Raw genomic sequence first — 21,121 nt, 5'->3', positions numbered from 1 at the left:
AAACCGATCATTCAGGGTCTTGACGAAGAAGTCTGACCATCTTGTAAGTGGGCGTCCACGTGATCTTTCGATGTCCCGTGGAATCCAATCAGTAATGGCTCTAGTCCAGCGGTTGTCTGTAAACCTCATTACATGTCCAGCCCATCTGATTTTTGATGTCTTGGCAAATGAGACAGCGTCCCTGATTCTTGAGCATTGACGAAGATCAGAACTCCGGATTCTATCTCTCATTTGAGTGAATCGTGATATTCCAAGCATAGTTCTTTTGATTCCTCTTTGAGAGACCCGAATAGCGTTCTCATCCCGTTTTCGTAGGGTCCAGGTCTCTGAGGCATATGTTAATGCAGGAAGAACAGTGGAATCAAAGAGATGTGCTCATAGTTGAAGGTTCTTTGTCCTTTTAGTTATTTCTTCAACGCTCTTGAAGGCATTCCAAGCCGCTCTCTTCCTCCTGCGCAACTCAGGTGCCAGGTCATTCATCATGTTGATTTCTCGACCTAGGTATATATAACTGTTGCATTTGGAGATGGTGGTTCCGTTGAGAGCGAATGGAGCGTCAGGAACAAGGCTGTTTCTCATAAACATTGTCTTCGTAAGATTCAGCTGTAGTCCGACCTTTCCACATTCATGGTCAAAGTCGTTCAGCATTTGTGCCGCTTGGCTGATGTTTGGTGTTATTAGAACAATGTCATCAGCAAAGCGGAGGTGGTGTAGTTGCCGACCATCTATCTTCACTCCCATGCTTTCCCATTCCCATGATGTTCTCGAGGGTGGCACTGAAGAGTTTTGGTGAAATGGTATCACCCTGCCGAACCCCTCTCTTGTTATGGATGATTACTTCTTTGTAGACTGGTGAGATCTTGGTAGTGAATCCACAATAGAGCTCACGAAGGATCCTGATATATTGAGTTTGTATGCCCTGATTGGCTAGGGCTTCCATGACCGCTTCCGTCTCAACAGAATCAAAAGCCTTCTTTAAATCAATGAACGTTAGACAGAGCGGCATCTTGAACTCCCGAGATACCTCAATGAGCTTAGTAATCGTGTGGATATGGTCAATGGTGCTGAATCCTTTTAGGAATCCATCTGGTTCAAATGGTTGTCCTTCATCTAGTGTTCTGCTAATCCTATTTAGGATGTCTCAAGTGAATAGTTTGTAGATGACAGACAATAGGAAAATTGGGCGATAGTTGCCAATGTCGTGGATGTCTCCTTTCTTGTATAGTAGTACAGTCCTGCTGGTTTTCCATTGGGATGGAACCTTGCATTAAGACAGGTAGCGTGTGAAGAGCCGAGCCAATGTATCGATGAGTACTGATGGTAAGTTCTTCAGGTGTTCAGGTCTGATCTTGTCTGGGCCAGGTGCTCTTTGTTTCTTTACCAACGAGATGGCATGTTGGATTTCGGAAGGGAGAACATTGGGAACGAAATATCCATCATGTGGTATGTGGTATGTGGGCAAGTGGACGTGGCTATTAAAGAGATCTGAGTAGAAGTCATGAATAATCTTCTCCATTGCCCTTCTGGAAGATGTGATAGATCCATCAGGATGTCGAAGGGCAGTCATCTTGTTCTTGTAGTTGGCAAAGGACAGGCGGGCATTACGAATGCTTTTCCCAGCTTCTGCCGCATCTACCAGTACTGCTGCTCTCCTGTTTTTGAGGTCATCCTTGATGGCTTCTCTGCACTCTTTTGCCAGTTCGGATGTTCGCTTGTGGTTGCCCGAGGCATGTGCCAAGCCCCGTTGGTGAATAAGTTCAAGAGTGTTCGAAGAAAGGCGGTTTTTTGTGGTTATCACTCTCTTGGCATTCCTTGCACAATCATGGAGGTGCTGAATCATTCGATCGTATTCCTCATCAATGTTGTCAATGACGGCATCTTCTCATGTTGCCGCAACAGAGCCAAGAGCTCCCAGTTGGTGGTTGTTCTGGGAGTCCTCTTCTTAAACCTTGCATTCTTTTCTCCTCGTTCTGTGATGTAGAATTTTGCACGAAGAAGACGGTGGTCTGATCCCATTTGGAATTTTGGGACAACAGCAACATCGGTTAGGCAAAACCGCCGATTGAATATGATGTTGTCTATTTCATTGTGGAACCGTCCATCGGGAGACTTCCATGTCCAACGTTTAGATTCAGCCTTTTTGGAACTGTGAGTTACCATGGAAGGTTTTGGTTGACATGATGAACTCAGACAGTCTGTCACCCTGTTCGTTCCATTCCAGGCCATGGGTCCCAATGTAGAGTTCATCGACTGATCTTCTTGGTCCTATCTTGGCATTAAAATCACAGACAATGATCTTGTAGAAGGTGTGATCTTCTTTATAGAACTTCTCCAGCTCCATGTAGAATTTCTCAGTTTCTCTTTCACCATAACTGGATGTTGGTGCATAGACAACAAAGATAGAAACTGCCGGTAGTGACCCACATTTATTCAAGTGTAATCGTCCGATTCGGGTTGTTAGGCATTCGAATGAATCAATGCTCGTGACTAAGTTTGTGTTGAAAAGTATACCAACACCACCGACGCCTCTTTTATCACATGTTCCAAGGAACAGTTCTTCTCCAGTGTCGAAAACGGCATGATGTGATTGATGTCTTCTCGTTTCGGTCAGACCAAAGATGTCGTACTTGACCTTTTGCGCTTGTACCATAAGATCTTCAATGGATGCAGCAGATGCCAGCGTACGAGCATTAAAAGTACAGACAATCATTTTTGTTTTTCTGCGTTTTGGCATCCTATTTCTGCCTTCGTATTTTATCAGCCTCTCCTTCCATATCCTTCTCGACTCTGCATATTCAGGGTTTGGGAAATGAGATCCATTTATTATTGGATTTGGCATATCAATTTGGTCTATTTGGCATAGACCACGGATAGCTTGCCAGGCTCTGCCGTGTGGGTTGGATATTTAAGGTACCCTGAAAACTTAGAGAAAAGTAAATAAATAGTCCCGGGAGCTTGTTGTGATAATCTCTGGATCCTGGCCGTTGTTGGGGTTACACGGCAGTTGGAGGGTGTAACTGTCTAGCTACTGACAGGTCCAGTCCCAAACCGTGCAGGCTTGGAGATCTCAGCCCCGGGTCCCACACATCTGGGTTCCTCTGCCAGTTCTGTTATGCCTGAGGCTTATCCAAGTGTGTGGATAGTGGCCCCAGTAAGGCCTTGGCTGGGGCCTGGAGGTCTTCAGCTGTTGGGCCCTGGCGAGGATAGTCAGGCACAGGGTAGGAGACTCTGGCTTGTGCTCTCCCGGGAGCTTGTTGTGATAATCTCTGGATCCTTAACCCACATAGAACTCAAAAATGAATGGGAGACCTAAATACCCAACTCCTGGTGATAGAGATAGAGATAGAAACCCAGGCAAAGCCTCAAGCCCATTACAGCCCTTGAAACTGGTTTATGACTATCTGAAATCATCACTCAGTACACTGGAAATCCAAATTAAGCAAGCACTTGCCAGTGAAATTAAGAAATCACTACATCAGAAATTCAACCAATTCAAAGAAGAACTGATTCAGACAAGACAGAATACATACATAATGAATGCATGGAAATAAAGGGCATAATAACAAGACACAGAAGCAGAATTTCACAGATAGACAAACTTGAAGACAAAATATAAGTGAGCATTGATAAAGACATGGCAAAAGAAAAGAAAAGCACTAGAATGGAAGAGAGTGGAAGGTACTTAATGGATAACAGTAAGAGAAAAATCTCTGAATTACAGGAATATCAGAAGGAATGTAAAACAGGAGTGAGAAAGAACAAGTGGTCAGAAAGATTATAGCTGAGAATTTCTCTCTCTGGAGAGAGGCTAATGTTAAGATTCAATAGGACCAAAGGGTACCAAGAAAATTGACCCATAAAGAACAACACCAAGGCATCACTCTATCACTGCCCTGCCATTGTTCATCGATTTGCTCGAGCAGGCCCAGTAACATTGTGAGACTTGTTACTGTGTTTGGCATATTGAATATGTCATGGGTAGCTTGCTAGGTTTTGCCAAGTGGGCAAGATACTCATGGTAGCTTTCCCGGCTCTCCGAGAGGGGTGGAGGAATCGAGCTCGGGTTGGCCATGTTGGCCCTGTGCAAGGCAAACGCCCTACCCGCTGTGCAATGGCTCCAGCCCACACCAAGGCATATAGCAATCAAAATGGCAAAATCTAAAGAGTGAGTCAGACTTCTTAAAGCTTCAAGAGAGAAGAGAAACCTTAAATATAAGGGAAACAACTTAAGAATCACAACAGATCTCTTATATGAAATGGCACAGAAGACAGAGGAATTGAATGATATATTCAAATTACTCACTGAAAAAACACTTTCAATCTAGAGTTCATTACCCTGCAAAGCTATGATTTAGATGAGAAGGAAGGATGAAAATGTTGTCAGACTAACAAGAGCTGACAGCATTCGCTATAACTAAACTAAACTGTCCCTGAATAAAACACTGAAAGACCACTTATATAAAACAATGGCCAATTGTAGAAGCAACAACTCCCCCACAGTAAAATGGCAATCCATCCCCACTTTATATAATATCTCTGAATGTCTCTCCATTCAAAAGACACAGTCTGGAAAATTGGATCAAGAAACAAAGTCCATCTATTTACTGCTTACAGGAAACACGTGTACAATCACAGGACAGACAATAAGCTCAGAGTGAAAGGAGGAAAAACAATCAAACAAGCCAATGTTAAGCATACAAAAAGCTGGGACAGTCATACTTATATAAGACCAGTTATTATTCACTCAAAGAAAGAAATTAGATATAGGGGAAGGAGACTATTTATTGGTTAAGGGAACAATATCAAGAAGTACTAGATTTAATTACCATATATGCACCAAATGTAGCATTTTATAAGGTATTTACTCACAAACTTAATGAAACATATAGATGAAAACACTATTGTAGTGGGAAATTTCAACACTCCACTGTTGCTACTGTATTGAACTAGAAAGAAAAACAGTAAAGATATAACAGCACTGACATGAAAAAAAAATCCCATTCACAATTGTGCCCCAGAAAATCAAGTACCTAGGAATCAACTTAACTAAGGAAGTAAAGGACCTATACAAAGAAAACTACAAAATTCTACTTCAGGAAATAAGAGGACATGAGAAAATGGAAAGATATCCCCTGCTCATGGGTCGGGAGAATTAACATTGTCAAAATGTAAATACTCCCCAAAAGCACTGTACAAATTCAATGTGATCCCTATAAGGATACCCATGACATTCTTCAAAGAAATGGAGCAAACAATCCTGAAATTCATATGGAACAATAAGCCCCCACGAATAGCTAAAGCAATTCTTGGGAAAAAGAAAATCGGAGAAATCAACCTCCCTAACTTCAAACTCTACTACAAAGCAGTAATAATTAAAACAGCATGGTACAAACAAAGGCAGAGTTGCAGACCAATGGAACAGGATTAAATATACTGACATATTCCCCCCAAGCATATGATCATCTAATCTTTGATAAAGGAACAAGAAATGTGAAGTGGAGTAAGGAAAGCCTCTTTAACAAATTGTTCTGGCAAAACTGGATGGCTACATGCAAAAAATGGTCTCAGATCTCTGCCTAACACCATGTACAAAAGTAAGATCAAAATGGATTAAAGACCTCAACACCAGACCGGAATCTATAAGGTACGTTGAAGACAAAGTTGGCAAAACCCTACATGACATCGAAGCTAATGGTATCTTCAAAGATGTCACACCACTGGCCAAGCAAGTGAAAACAGAGAGAGATAAAAGGGGCTATCTTAAACTAAGAAGCTTCTGCATCTCAAAAGAAACAGTGAACAAAATACAAAGACAGTCTACAGAATGGGAAAGGATATTCGGCGAATACGACAAGGGGTTGATATCAAGGATATATAAAGTACTGGTTGAACTTCACAAGAAGAAAGCATCCAACCCCATAAAAAATGGGGCAATGAAATGAATAGAAACTTTCTCAAAGAAGAAATCTGAATGGCAAAAAGGCACATGAGAAAATGCTCTACATCATTAATCATCAGGGAGATGCAGATCAAAACCACAATGAGTTATTATTTCACACCACAGAGTCTGGCCCACATCCAAAAGACCAAAAGCAAACGGTGCTGGCGCGGATGTGGCAAGAAAGGGACCCTCCTTAAATGCTGGTGGGAATGTCGACTGGTTCCGCCCTTTTGGAAAACAGTATGGATGGTTCTCAAAATATTAGAAATTGAGCTCCAATTTTTCCCAACAGTACCACTCCTTGGAATATATCCCAGAGAGACAAAAATGTGTAGTCGAAGTGACATCTGGGCTTGTTTATTCATTGAAGCACTATTTACAATAGCTAGAATCTGGAAAAAACCTGAATGCCCGAGAAAGATGACTGGTTAAAGAAATTTTGGTACATCTACACAATGGAATACTATGTAGCTGTTAGAAAAGATGAAGTCATGAAATTTACATACAAGTGGTGCTACATGGAAAGTATCATGCTAAGTGAAATGAGTCACAAAGAGAGGGACAGACATAAAAAGATTGCGTTCATCTGGGGGACATAAAGTAACAAAATAGGAGATTAATACCCAAGAATAGCCGAGATAATTACCAGGAGGATTACTCCATGGACTAGAGGCCAGCCTGGCATGCTATGGGAAAAGGCAACTCAGATAGAGAGGGGAGCACCAAATAAAGGGTGTTTGGAGGATCCTCCCAGGATGGGAGATGCATGTTGAAAGTAGACTATAGACCGAACACGATTGCCACTCAATGTCTCTTTTTCAGACCACAACACCCAAAAGGATAGAGAGAACAAAAGGGAATGCCCTTCCACAGAGGCAGGGTGGGATGGGGGAGATGGGGGTGTGGGAGGGATACTGGGATGGGTGGGGGTGGAGAATGGGCACTGGTGGAGGTATGGGTATTTGATCATTGTATAATCGAAACCCAAGCACAAAAATTTGTAAGTCTACAACTGTACCTCATGGTGTTTCTGTAATAAAAGTTTAAAAAAAGATATAACAGCACTAAATGAATAACTAGAATAACTGTCTGAGACTGGTGGTTATATGCAGGGTCTAACATCCTCAAAAGCCAAATAAATGTTTTTCTCTAGTGTACATGGAACATTCTTCAGGATAGATCAAACATTAGGACATAAGACAAGCCAACATAAATTAAAAAATATACAAATAAGAATAGAATATCCAATGACAAATGCTCACATATATAGTCAGCTAATTTTTGACATATGAGCTGAAGAATAAAATGGAGTAAAGCACACTCCAACAAATGGTGCTGGAAAAACTGGATAACCACGTATAAAAAATCAAAACTATATCTTTATGTCACACCTGACACAAAAGTGAATTCAAAGTGGAACAAATATCTTACAATCATACCAGAATCTGTAAAATACATTGAGGAAAATATAGGCATAACACTCCATGATCTGGACCTCAAACATGTCTTCAATGATACAATGCCACTGATGAAAGTGACAGGATTAGAAATAAACAAATGGGACTGTAACAAATCAAAGAGTTTCTGAATGGCAAAAGGAAAATAGGCTAAAACTAAAATACAGCTGAGTGGAAGAAAATATTTGGAGTTAAACCATCAGAAAACTGGTTGATTTTCCGGATGTACAAAGTACTCACAAAGATCACAACATAAATTTCAAAAACCCCATCAAAAATCATGAAAGAAATGAACAGGGACTTCAAATCAAGACAACAATGAGACGCCATCTCACACCAGTGAGAATGGCACATATATAAGTAATAGGAACAATCTCTTATGGTGGTGATGTGATGACTGCTTGTGGGAATGCTGACTGATTCATCCCCTGTGAAAAACAGTACCGTGGGTTCTCAGTAAACTTAAAATTGTGCTGCCATAAAATCCAGCAATTCCACTTTTAAAAATCTACCACTAGGACAGAAAATCATTCATTCAAAAGGACATATGCACACCATTATTTATTGCAACACTCTGTATAATAGCTAAGATTTGGAATCAACTTAGATGAACAGCAACAGATACGTAGATCATGAAAATGTGGTACATATACAAAATGGAATACTACACAGCTACTAGGAATGTTGGAACCACGAGATTTTCTACAACATAAGTAGAACTGAGTGATATCATATTAAATAAGCCAGAAGATGAAGGATAAACACAGGATGACATCACTTATATGTGGTATTTAGAGTAAGTAGATGAGGAAATTCAATGGTTTAAAGGGGGTGCCTAGATCACCCTTCATCCCAAAGTATAGAGAGGAGAAGGAAAGATAACAAGTAAGGGCAATGCAGGAGGGAAAAAAACAAATAAGAAGCAACAGGGGGCAAGGGTCAAGTACATTGGCAATATCAAGTAATGATAGAGTCAGATATCGAACCTACAGAGTAACAACACTGAAATCATGAGAACCAAACTTGAGAAGGTGCCTGTTGAGATGTCAGGCTGGAGCTGGGGAGTGGGGGATAGCAGTAAGGACCAGGGAACATTGGTTGAGGGTAGTTTACACAAATGGGGGGGGATGCGTGATGGAAATTTGTATGTCTAAAAGCAAGCTATGAATAACTTCATAAATCACAGTGCTTTTAAAAAATAAAATTTGAGGGAAAGGGACAATATAGGAAGAGAACTCCCATACGATCCAGAGATGCCATTTCTTGGCATCTACCGAAATACACTGTCACTGTCACTGTCATCTGATTGTCGATTTACTTGAGCGGGCGCCAGTAACATCTCTATTCCTCACACCCCAGAGATTTAATTAAATTAATTTATTTATTTGCTTTTTTGGTCATGTCTGGCGATGCTAAGGGGTCACTCCTGGCTCTGCACTCAATAATCATTCCTGGCGGTGCTCAAGGGACCATATGGGATGCTGGGAATTGAACCTGGGTTGGCCGCGTGCGAGGCAAAACCCTACCCTCTGTGATATCGCTCCAGCCCCACCAGTCCTGAGATTTTAGCAGCCTCTCCTTACTCATCTTTCCCAATTAAATACACAAAATCGTAAAGAGGGCTGCAATGAACAAACAAGTGCAGATGTCACTTCGACTATACATTTTTGCCTCTCTGGGATATATTCCCAGGAGTGGTATTGCTGGGTCAAATGGGAGCTCAATTTCTAATTTTTTGAGAATCGTCCATACTGTTTTCCAGAAGGGCTGAACCAGTGGACATTCCCACCAACAGTGAAGGAGTGTCCCTTTCTCGCCACATCCACGCCAGCATCGGTTGCTTTTGTTCTTTTGAATTTGGGCCAGTCTCTGAGGTGTGAGATGGTATCTCATTGTGGTTTTGATCTGCATCTCCCTGAATGCCCAAGAACAGATGACTGGTTAAAGAAACTTTGGTACATCTACACAATGGAGTACTATGTAGCTCTTAGAAAAGATGAAGTCATGAAATTTACATACAAGTGGTACAATATGGAAAGTATCATGCTAAGCGAAATGAGTCAGAAAGAGAGGGATAGACATAGAAAGATTGCATTAATCTGGGGGATATAAAGTAACAAAGTATGAGATTAATACCCAAGAATAGCTGAGATCAGCACCAGGAGGATTACTCCATAACTTAGAGGCCAGCCGGGTATCCTAGAGGAAAGGGCTATTCAGATAGAGAAGGGAGCACCAAATAAAGGATGTTTGGAGGATCCTCCCAGGAGGGGAGATGCATGTCGAAAGTAGACTATGGACTGAACATGTTTGCCACTCAATGCCTCTTTTGCAGACCACAACACCCAAAAGGAGAGAGAGAACACAGGGGATTGCCCTGCCACAGAGACGGGGGGATGGGGGGATGGGGGTGGGAGGGATATTATCCATGGTGGTGGAAAATGGGCACTGGTGGAGGGATGGGTATCTGATCATTGTATAATTGAAACCAAAGCACAAAAAATTGTAAATCTACAACTTTAAAAAAAATAAAATAAAATAAAGGGGGAAAAAAAAATACACTTTCCTCCAAAAAACAGAGTGACACTGATGCTAAATCATACCATCAAATGTTCTCTTTTCATCCTCCAGATTTTAAGAAGATTCTTGCATAATAAAGCCCAAGTTTGTCGACACACAAAAAAAAAATAAAAAATAAAAATAAATACACAAAATCTTTAATTAGAAATAATATACGAACACCTATGTGATAGGCACAAAAAAGTGGTTAGCCAAGACATAGAAACAAACCAGATATACTATTATGGATGAATGGATCTAGAAACATGATCTATATATATATATATATATATATATACACACACACACACATACATATACACACACATGGGCTGGAGCGATAGCACAGCAGTAGGTCATTTGCCTTACAAGCAGCCAACATGGCCAACCTGAGTTCGATTCCTCCGCCCCTCTCGGAGAGCCCGGCAAGCTACCAAGAGTATCTCGCCCGCACAGCAGAGCATGGCAAGCTACCCATGATGTATTCAATATGCCAAACACAGTAACAACAAGTCTCATGATGGAGACGTTACTGGGCTCACTCGAAAAAAATCGATGAACAACAGGAGGACCGTGATATACCGTGATACACACACACACACACACACTATATATATATACATATATATATATATATATATATATATATATATATATATAAAATGGAACACTATGCAGCTAAAAGAAAGTACAAAGTCATGCAATTAACCAGAAATGGATGGAACTAAAGGATACTATGCTGAGTGAAGTCTGTCAGAAGGAGCCATACAGATACAAAAAGATCTCTTTTTAAAAATTTTTATTAGTGAAACACCATGAGGTACACATGTAAACTTACAAATTCTTGTGCTTGGGTTTCAGTTATACAATGATTGAGTACCCACCCCTCAACTAGTGCCAATTCCCGACCACCAATGATCCCAGTATCCCTCCTACCACCCCCCACACCCTCCATCCCACCCCGCCTCTGTGACAGGGCATTCCCTTTTGTTCTCTCTCTCCTACAAATATATATCTTTCATGTGGGACTTAAAGATACAAGCAATACAGTAAAAAGGGGGGGGAGGCAAAGGCAACACAAATACAAAGGGAAAGCTGGCCCACATTATCACATTAGTGAGTTGGAGAGGTGGAGGTTGAAAGTCAGTGGTATTGGGGACTTAGGAAAGGAGGTGGGTACACCGGGGATGGATGTAGTGTTTAGGTGATGTACATATGATATCTCATTGAAAGTATTGTAAATCACAGTATATAGATCAGTTCATTTTCCATTCTACCTTCTTTTAGGTGAGGTATAGTGCTTTTGCTTTATTCAAAACCCTTGCAGAGATAAATACCCCCAAGCTAATAGTTTGACTATTAATGGTCTGAATTCCTTGTATTGCTTGAACAAGGACCTTTTATTCATCCTGAATCCAGTTCTTCTCAACTCCAGGGATTTAACAAAACCACAGAAATAAACAGCAAAGAAAGGATCAATTTACAAAGAGAAAACTTTCCATAAACTGCATTAATATCTGGCCACTTATGGTGCTTTTCCAATGGAGTCTAAGTTGGTGAAAAAAATCCTGTGGTGTAGCAGACACAGTGAGACCTGAAATATGACTCAGTGAGACTCAGTAATATGCTTTTTCTACTTCCTATCTGTCTAGAGATATCCACTTTCTTGTAACTATATATTTAAAGTTTTGGTACTGTTTTTTCCAATGAGGAAAAGAAAAAATGGTGAAGAATAACTGGCCTCAAGACCCTCTTGAGGAGGAATTTGCTCATATGGTTTTGTAAATTTCTGGTTAACTGACAAATTCCATATTTTTCTCTCCCTCCCCCACTTCGTGTTTCAAAGTGGGTAGTGTAAATGGCACCTTTATTAATCTGCTTGCTTGATCAGTTGGTTGTTTCTCTGATTCACTGTATATGATAACACCGTTTGGATTCTTGAGAACTGTATGATAATTGAATGGACAATCTGTATAATTCAGACGCTTAAGAAGTTAAATTTTATTGCAGAGTTTAAGTAAATGAGTGTGGATGCCTTAGCAATGTCTTGGTTTTCCCTTTTACCTATGTATGATATCACACATCTTGTCCCTCAATGCCTGTTCCAGTGTACCCTGTCCTCAGCCCAGTCCTTTACTGTCTGCTTACTTGCAGTGTGTGATGACTTGGTCTTTTCCTTACGCCATTTTCAATCCAGTGTATGTTGTCCTCGTTTGAAAAATGCAGCCGGAAACCTACCACACTGGTCCCTTGCCAGTGATTGCTGGTCACTCTCTACGCTATGTACCCTGTTTCTGGGTCTCTCTGTGTATTGCCTGCTCGAGGCAATCGACGAATAACAGGATGATTTGTGATTTGTGATTGTGATTTCTGTGTATTGTGCCCCAGAAACTCCCAGTCCACTTGGTTTCTTGTAGTCTGTGTCCACTGCCACATAGGTGTCGGTGAGATTCCTGCTGTGCTGCTTTCTACCTAGCTGAGGTGAGGGGGATAGAAGCAAAAGGAGAACAGTTAGGGAGAGATTTGGGATATGACCCTAAGCAAGAGATTGACCTGCATGGTATGTCACAAGGGTGTTCTAAATGGATGACCTAGAGCTGTTTGGATGTGGACACCAGAAGATAATCAGCTGTTTGACCGTTTTATTTTATTTTATTTGATTTGATTTTTGGGTCACACCCGGCGATGCACAGGGATCACTCCTGGCTCTGCACTCAGGAGTTACTCCTGGTGGTGCTCAGGGGACCATATGGGATGCTGGGAATCGAACCCGGGTCGGTCGCGTACAAGGCAAACACCCTACCCGCTGTGCTATCTCTCCAGCCCCTGTTTCACCGTTTTAAAGGCCCACATTTCTGGAACAATGTGGACAAGACTAAAAATGACAAATTAGATTAACTAGTTCACCTGCCCTTTCACTCTTCTACTCAACTGTATCAGAATCACTGGATTGTATGAAATCTCTGTCCTTGACTTTTTTAAGGACAAAAAATACAGTTTTCCATAGAGGTTAAACGAAAATGGGCAAGAGATCTTTTTTTGCCCACACCCCCCACCAGCACTGGTTATTTATACTCTTTTTAAAATATGTACCAATATCACTGGTGTGAGATGAAATTTTTATAAAATTTGCATTTCCCTGAGGATAAATGATAAAGAGAATTATTTATATACATACTGGACACTTGTATGTCTTCTGAGGAATTATTTGTTAAGTTCTTCTGTTCCGTTATTTTTTGTTACATTTTAAAAAGTGCTTTATATATCTTAGATGTTAGCATATATCTAAGTTTTTCAGATATGTGGTTAGAATTTTCTCCCAGTCAGTAGTATGTCTTTTCATTATATTTTCACTGCGGACGATTCTTAAAAAATGACTACTTTGTGTAGTCCTACTTGTTTTAGCTTCTGTTTGCTTGAACTATAGCACCGAGTCACTCAATACATCTCTAGATATAATTCTGCCAATGTTTTCCTCTTTTTTCTATGGATTTAGGAATATTATCAAGCTCTTTGTTCCACTTTGAATTAAGTATTGGTTATGGTGTGAGATAGGAGTTCAGGTCGATTATCTTTTCATATGGCTCTCCAATTCTCCCAGCACCATTTGTTGAAGATGCTTTCCCTGCTCCACTTCATGCGCCTAGATCCTTTGTTGAAGATTAGTTGTCCATATACCAGAGGATCTGTTACTGGACTCTCCATTCTATTCCACTGGTCTGATGTTCTCACTTTCTCCAATATTACAGCCATGATTATCATAGCTTTAGAGAATGATTTGAAGTTGGGGTGAAGAAATACTTCCATTTATTTGAGTGTTCAAAGAAGCCTTATTCATAATCACCAAAAGTTACAAGCAATTTTTATTTTAACAGATGAATTATGAACTTAGTATACTGACAAGAGAACATATGCAGTAATGATAAAAATATAAAATAAACTGTTAAAAATTAAAGTCAAGGAATAAGACTAAAATATGATCTTAAATTAGCAATACTGATTAATATTTAAAATGCATAATTGCAATATATCAACGATAGGAGAAACTTTACTTGTTTATGTTTTTCTATACGTTTATAATTGTTCAAAAATAAACCTAAAATTTTTAGAAAATCATCTATGAATCTAGGCAAAACTGTTAGCTTCTCCCCATCACCACAAAAAATTCCATAAACCTCACATCTTCAAACTGGGAACAAAAATAACTGAGAAATGAATTCTTAGATATTAGAAATTTCTCAGAATAACATTCACTCAAACATTTAGTAGTTCATAATATTGAAATTTTCTCTATCTGCTAGGCATAATTTGAGTGCAGATTATTCTGTAATTTTTTCATCCTTTATAGGTAAGCCTATCAAAATCATTTTTGTTATGTAGCACTGGAGCACTGTCCTCCCACTGTTCATCAATTTGCTCGAACAGGCCCAGCAATACTCCATTGTGAGACTTGTAGTTACTGTGTTTGGCATATCGAATACGTCACAGGTAGCTTGCCAGGCTTTGCTGTGTGGGCCAGATACTCTTGGTAGCTTGCTGGGTTCTCTGAGACGGATGGAGGAATCGAACCTGGGCCGACTGGGTTGGCCATGTGCAAGGCAAACTCACGACTCGCTCTGCTATCGATCCAGCTCAATATGTCATTTAAAATAAAACTTCTAAGGAAAAATTTTAAAGGCCCAATGAGGGAACAGCTAAATATTTAAAACAGCTGCTAACAGATTTTAAGGAGGACATTGCTAGCAACACAAGAGTAGTTGGAGACTTCAACACCATCTTATCACCTCTGGAAAGATAAACAAGAACAAAACTCAGCAAGGAATCATTGGCTTTGAAAGAAGAAATAGAAGAGAAAGGGCTTATAGATCTATACAGGCCTTTACACTCCAAAACGAAAGAATACACATTCTGCTCCAGTGCGCATGGAACATTTTCCAAAATAGACCATGTTCTAGGCCACAAAAACATACCTCAATAGAATCAGGAAGATAGAAATAGTATCAACCGTCTTTTCAGACCACGCTGCAATGAGAATAGAAGTGAGTCACACACAGACACAAAGAACCAAACCAAACACCTGGAAATTAAACAACTCAAAGCTGAACAACAAGTGAGTCAGGAAGGAAGTCAAGGAGGAAATCAAAAGATACCTGGAAACAAATGAGAATAAAGACACAAGCTACCAGAACTTATGGGATGCAGCGAAATCTATATAAAGGGGAAAATTTATAGCTCTGCAAGCATTTCTCAGGATGGAAGAAAGGATGCACATAAACAACTTGACTTCACAGCTCAAGACCTTAGAAAAGGATCAACAGAAAGAGCCCAAATCTGTGAGAAGGAAAATCATAAAACTTAGAGCAGAAATCAATGACATGGAAACTAAAGAAACAATCCGAAAGATCAATGAAACCAAGAGCTGGTTCTTCGAGAAAATAAATAAGATAGATAAACCACTAGCAACACTCACAAAGAAACAGAGAGAAAGAACCCTGATAAACCGAATCAGAAATGAGAAGGGGAATTTCACAACAGATACCAAAGAAATTCAAAAGATCAGCAGAGACTATTTTGAAAGTCTGTATGCCACGAAACAAAACATAGAAGAAATGGGTAAATTCCTAGATTCCTATCATCTCCCAAAGCTGAATCAAGAAGATATAGAGTATGTGAATAGAATTATCAACATCAAGGAAATTGAAACTGTAATCAAAAGTCTTCCCAAAAACAAAAGCCAAGATCCGGATGGATTCACTAGCGAATTTTTTCAAACATTTAAAAAGGACCTACTGCCAGTTCTTCTCCAGCTTTTCCAGGAAATTGAAAAAACAGAAACTCTTCCAAACAGTTTCTATGAAGCCCATATCTTTCTAATACCAAAAGGAAACAGAGACACCACAAGAAAAGAAAACTACAGGCCCATATCCCTGTTGAACACAGATGTGAAGATTCTCAACAAAATACTCTCAAATAGAATTCAACGACTCATCAAAAAGATTATACACACAGGCAGGTTTGGATGGGGGGGGTTGGAGGGATACTGGGATCCGTGGTGGTGGGAAATGTGCACTGGTGGAGGGATGGGTATTTGATCATTGTATAATTGAAACCCAAGCACAAAAAGTTGTAAGTCTACAATTGTACCTCATGGCGTCTCACTAATAAAATTTTTTTAAAAAAATCATACACCATGAAAAAGTGGGATTCATCCCGGGATGAAAGGATGGTTTAACATTCATAAATCAATAAACATAATCCATCATATCAACAAAAGAAAAGATAAAAATCATTTGATCATATCAATAGATGCAGAAAAAAGCATTTGACAAGATCCAGCACACGTTTATGATGAAAACCCTCGCCAAAATGGGGATAGAGGGGACTTTCCTCAATATAGTTAGAGCCATCAACCACAAGCCTACAGCAAGCATTAACCTCAATGGGAAAAAACTGAGAGCCTTCTCCCTAAGATCAGGGATGAGACAAGGATGTCCACTCTTTCCACTGCCATTCAATATAGTATTTGCAATAGCGATTTGGCAAGAAAAAGATATTGGGCATCCAGGTAGAAAAGGAAGAAATCAAACTCTCACTATTCACAGATGATATGATACTATACTTAGAGAATCCTAAAACCTCTACCAAGAAACGCCTAGAAACAATAGACTTGTATAGTAAAGTTGCAGGCTAGAAAATCAATAGCCATAAGTCCATGGCTTACCTATACGCAAATAGTGAAGGAGAAGAAAGCGACATGAAGAAAACAATCCCATTAACAATTTCACCCCAGAAAATGAACTATCTAGGAATCTCTTAACTAAGGAAGTAAAGGACCTGTGCAAAGGAAACTAGAAAAGGCTACTTCAGGAAATAAAAGAGGACATGAGGAAATGGAAAAATATCCACTGTTCATGGATGGGGAGAATTAACATTGTCAAAATCGCAGTACTTCACAAAGCACTGTACAAATTCAATGTGATCCCTATTACAATACCCATGGCATTCTTCAAAGAAATGGAGCAAATACTCCTGAAATTTATATGGAACAAAAAGCCTCCAAGAATAGCTAAAGCAATTCTTGGGAAAACGAAAATGGGAGGAATCATCCTCTCTAACTTCAAACTCTACTACAAAGTAGTAATAATTAAAACAGCATGGTACTGGAAAAAAGGCAGAGCTGTAGACCAATGGAACAGGGTTGAATATACTTACATCTCAAGCATATGATTCCAAGCATATGATCATCTAATCTTCGATAAGGGGACAAGAAAATTGAAATGGAGCAAGGAAAGCCTCTTTAACAAATTTTGCTGGCAAACCTGAACGACTACATGCAAAAAAGTGGGCTCAGATCTCTGCCTAATGCCATGCACAAAAGTAAGATCAAAGTGGATTAAAAACCTCAACATCAGACCGGAATCCATAAGTACATTGAAGCAAAAGTTGGCAAAACCCACCATGACATTGAAGGTAATGGTATCTTCAACAATGTCACGCCACTGCACAAGTAAGTGAAAACAGAGATAGACAAATGGGTCTGTCTTGAACTAAGAAGCTTCTGTACCTCAAAAGAAAAAGTGAGCAAAATACAAAGACAGTAGACAGAATGGGAAATGATATTCGCCGAATACACATCAGAAAAGGGGTAGATATCAAGGATATACAAAGGACTGGTTAAACTACACAAGAAGAAAATATCCAAACCCATCAAGAAATGAGGTGAGCAAATGAACAGAAACTTTCTCAAAGAAAAAATCCGAATGGCTAAAAGGCACATGATAACATGCTCTACATCATTGCTCATCAAGAAGATGCAGATCAAAACCACAATGAGATATCATTTCACACCACAGAGACTGGCTCACATCCACAAGAACAAAAGAAACCAGTGCTGGCGTGGATGTGGCGAGAAAGTGACCCTCCTTCACTGCTGGTGGGAATGCCGACTGATTCAGCCCTTTTGGAAAACAGTATGGACGATTCTCAAAAAATTAGAAATTGAGCTCCCATTTGACCCAGCAATACCACTCCGGGAATATATCTCTGAGAGGCCAAAATGTATATTCGAAGTGTCATCTGCACTTCTTTGTTCATTGCAGCACTCTTTACAATAGCTAGAATCTGGAAAAAACTGAGTTCCCGAGAACAGATGACTGGTTAAAGAAATTTTGTTACATTTACACAATGGAATTTTAATGTTAGAAAAGATGAAGTCATGAAATTTACATAAAAGTGGTACTACATGGAAAGTATCATGCGAAGTGAAATGTGTCAGAAAGAGAGGGATAGATATAGAAAGATTGCATTCATCTGGGGAACATAAAGGAACAAAATAGGAGAGTAACACCCAAGAATGGCCAACATTACTACCAGGAATTTTGCTCCATGGCTTGGAGGCCAGCCACACATGCTTGGGGAAAAGGCAGCTCAGACAAAGAAGGGACCACCAAATAAAGGGTGTTAAGAAAATCCTCCCAGGATGGGAGAAGCATGCTGAAAGTAGACTATAGACCAAACATGATTGCCACTCAATGCCTCTTTTGCAAACCACAACACCTAAAAAAGGGAGACAAAAAAGGGAAATGCCCTGCCACAGAGGCAGGATAGGATGGGGAGGATGGGGTGTGGGAGGGATACTGGGATCCATGTTGGTGGGAAATGGGCACTGGTAGAGGGATGGGTATTTGATCATTGTATAATTTAAACAGAAGCACAAAATTTGTAATTTTAGAACTCTAACTCATGGTGTCTCATTAATAAAGATTAAAAAATAAAGTAAAAAAAATTTAAAGGCCCAACTCTAAATACATTCTTACTGGTTCTATAGCCTTAGGTTTAGCATCTCTAATAATCTGTCCCCTCTTTTATCAAATGAAAATAATTTTTCCTTGTAGTACTTGGAGCGATAGCACAGCGGGTAGGGCGTTCGCCTTACAAGCGGCCAACGTGGCCGACCCGAGTTCGATTCCTTTGCCCCTCTCGGAGAGCCCGGCAAGCTACCGAGAGTATTCCATATGCCAGACACAGTAACAACAAAGTCTCCAATGGAGACGTTACTGGGCCCGCTCGAGCAAATCGATGATCAACGGGAGGGCCTTTTTTACCTTTGTAGTACTTGCATTCACATGGAATAATTATATATTTGTGGTAGGAGAAAAATAATCGCTCCTTATCTTCAACTAGTTTCTAAAGAAAATTAGTTTAACTAAACAGTCCAAATTTGTGGTAATGAATGACAAACGTGAAAATCCAGAGAATTTCACCAAAATACAGTGGACTTGAAGAGAAGAGAAATTTTGAAATTCATCTTCTGTTTGTGTGGCATTTTATGAAAAAAATCTTCCTTTTAGAATATATCAAGAGAGTGCAGAAAATATTTAATTGTTTTGTACTTATATTTATATTCCTGAATATCATTTGTTCAATGCAAATATAATGCATTGCAACTTCTTGTACATTCTAATATCTGATGCATACAAGAACTCAAAAAAGCTTCCCCGGGGACAAACTAATTACAGGGTGAATCTTTGTAAGAAAATGGGTGACACAATGGAAGAAAATACAGAGTCAGCATGAAGAAATTCAAAACTATTAAGTGATTAAAGAGTGCCTACTAGTCTGCCTCTTCCTCTTCATCTCCCAAGCTGTGCCGATTTTCTCTGTCACCCAGGTCAGTTTATCCGCCGGTACTTGAACCCGGGACTGGATTTCTCCCTGCAAGAACACAGGAGTCCTCTTGGACGCTGGGAGAAAAGCAGCCCTGAGCCTCTGCCTCTGAGCCTCTGACTCTTCCTCTTCGTCTCCCAAGCTGTGCTGATCTTCTCCGCCAACCAGGTCAGTTTATCTGCCAGTACTCAAACCCGGGACTTGGATTTCTCCCTGCATTCCCAACAGGTGTCCTCTCGGACACTGAAAGAAAAGCAGCCCTGAGCCTCTGCCTCTTCCTCTTTGTCTCGCAAACTCTGCTGATCTTCTCCATCACCCAGTCTTTAAACGACCCCACACCAGGTTTCCGTGGGGGAGTGGCCTCTTCAGAACTGGGCGTGGCTTCTGTCAAAGTGGGCGTGGCCTAATTTTCAATGGACCAAATTTCACGCAGCCACTGGTAATTTACTCATAGCAAGAAACCTAGTCCCCATACCTACACACCAACATGAAGAAGCAACGCAAATCCCCACCACATGGGGAGGACAACAAAAAGAATCCAGAAGCCTCTGTAGATACTGCTCACCTAAGGAATCTATCTGTCAAAGAATTCAGATTTGAAGTTGTGAAGATGTTCAATCAACTCAATGAAACAGTCAGACAGATATCCAGTAACATGACGGAAAAAATCGACAAAGTACGGGAAGAAATGAAAGCAGAAATGTCACAAATAAAAGATTCCATAGATGAAATGAAAACCTCAGTCTCTGCCCTCAACAGTAGAATGAACGCAGCTGAAGAGAGAATCAGTGAGCTGGAAGATCAGCTGCACCAAGCCAACAGGCAACAACAAACAGTGACAAGGGACTTCAAAACAGCATTAGAGAGATTCAGAGTCCTAGGAGATGATTCCAAGAGGAACAACATTAGAATCATTGGACTACCAGTACCTGAGAAAAACAATATCAATAAAAAAAAAAACACTGTTAAACAAATCATTGCTGAAAAATTCCCAGAGCTCAACAATGCAACCATTCAGGTTCAAGGAGCCCGAAGGGTGCCAGCTAAAAGAGACCCGAACAAAAACACTCCAAGACATATCATAGTTAGAATGATCGATGCTGCCAATAGAGATTAAATATTGCAAGCAGCAAGGTCAAAGAAGGAAATCACATGCAAGGGAACACGCCTTTGATTCACAGAAGACCTATCAGAGGAAAACCTCCAAGCCTGAAGGCAATGGCGGGATATAGTGAAAAAACTCGCTGAAATGAATGCTTCACCAAGAATACTCTATCCAGCTACACTCTCATTCAAAATCAAAGGAATGGTACACTATTTTCTAGATAAACAACAGCTGAGGAAATTCATAGACTCAAAACCAAACCTAAAAGAAGGGCTAAAGGGGCTACTACAAGACAAAACAAACCCTACAACCAAAACACACCCTTACAGAAAGATGACAGAAAACCCATAACAATAATCTCTCTCAACATCAACGGTCACAATTCACCAATTA

Source organism: Sorex fumeus, unplaced genomic scaffold (genome assembly GCF_029834395.1).
Source record: "Sorex fumeus unplaced genomic scaffold, SorFum_2.1 ptg000058l, whole genome shotgun sequence".
Classification (NCBI taxonomy): Eukaryota; Metazoa; Chordata; class Mammalia; order Eulipotyphla; family Soricidae; genus Sorex; species Sorex fumeus.
Note: the sequence above shows the minus strand (reverse complement) of the source record.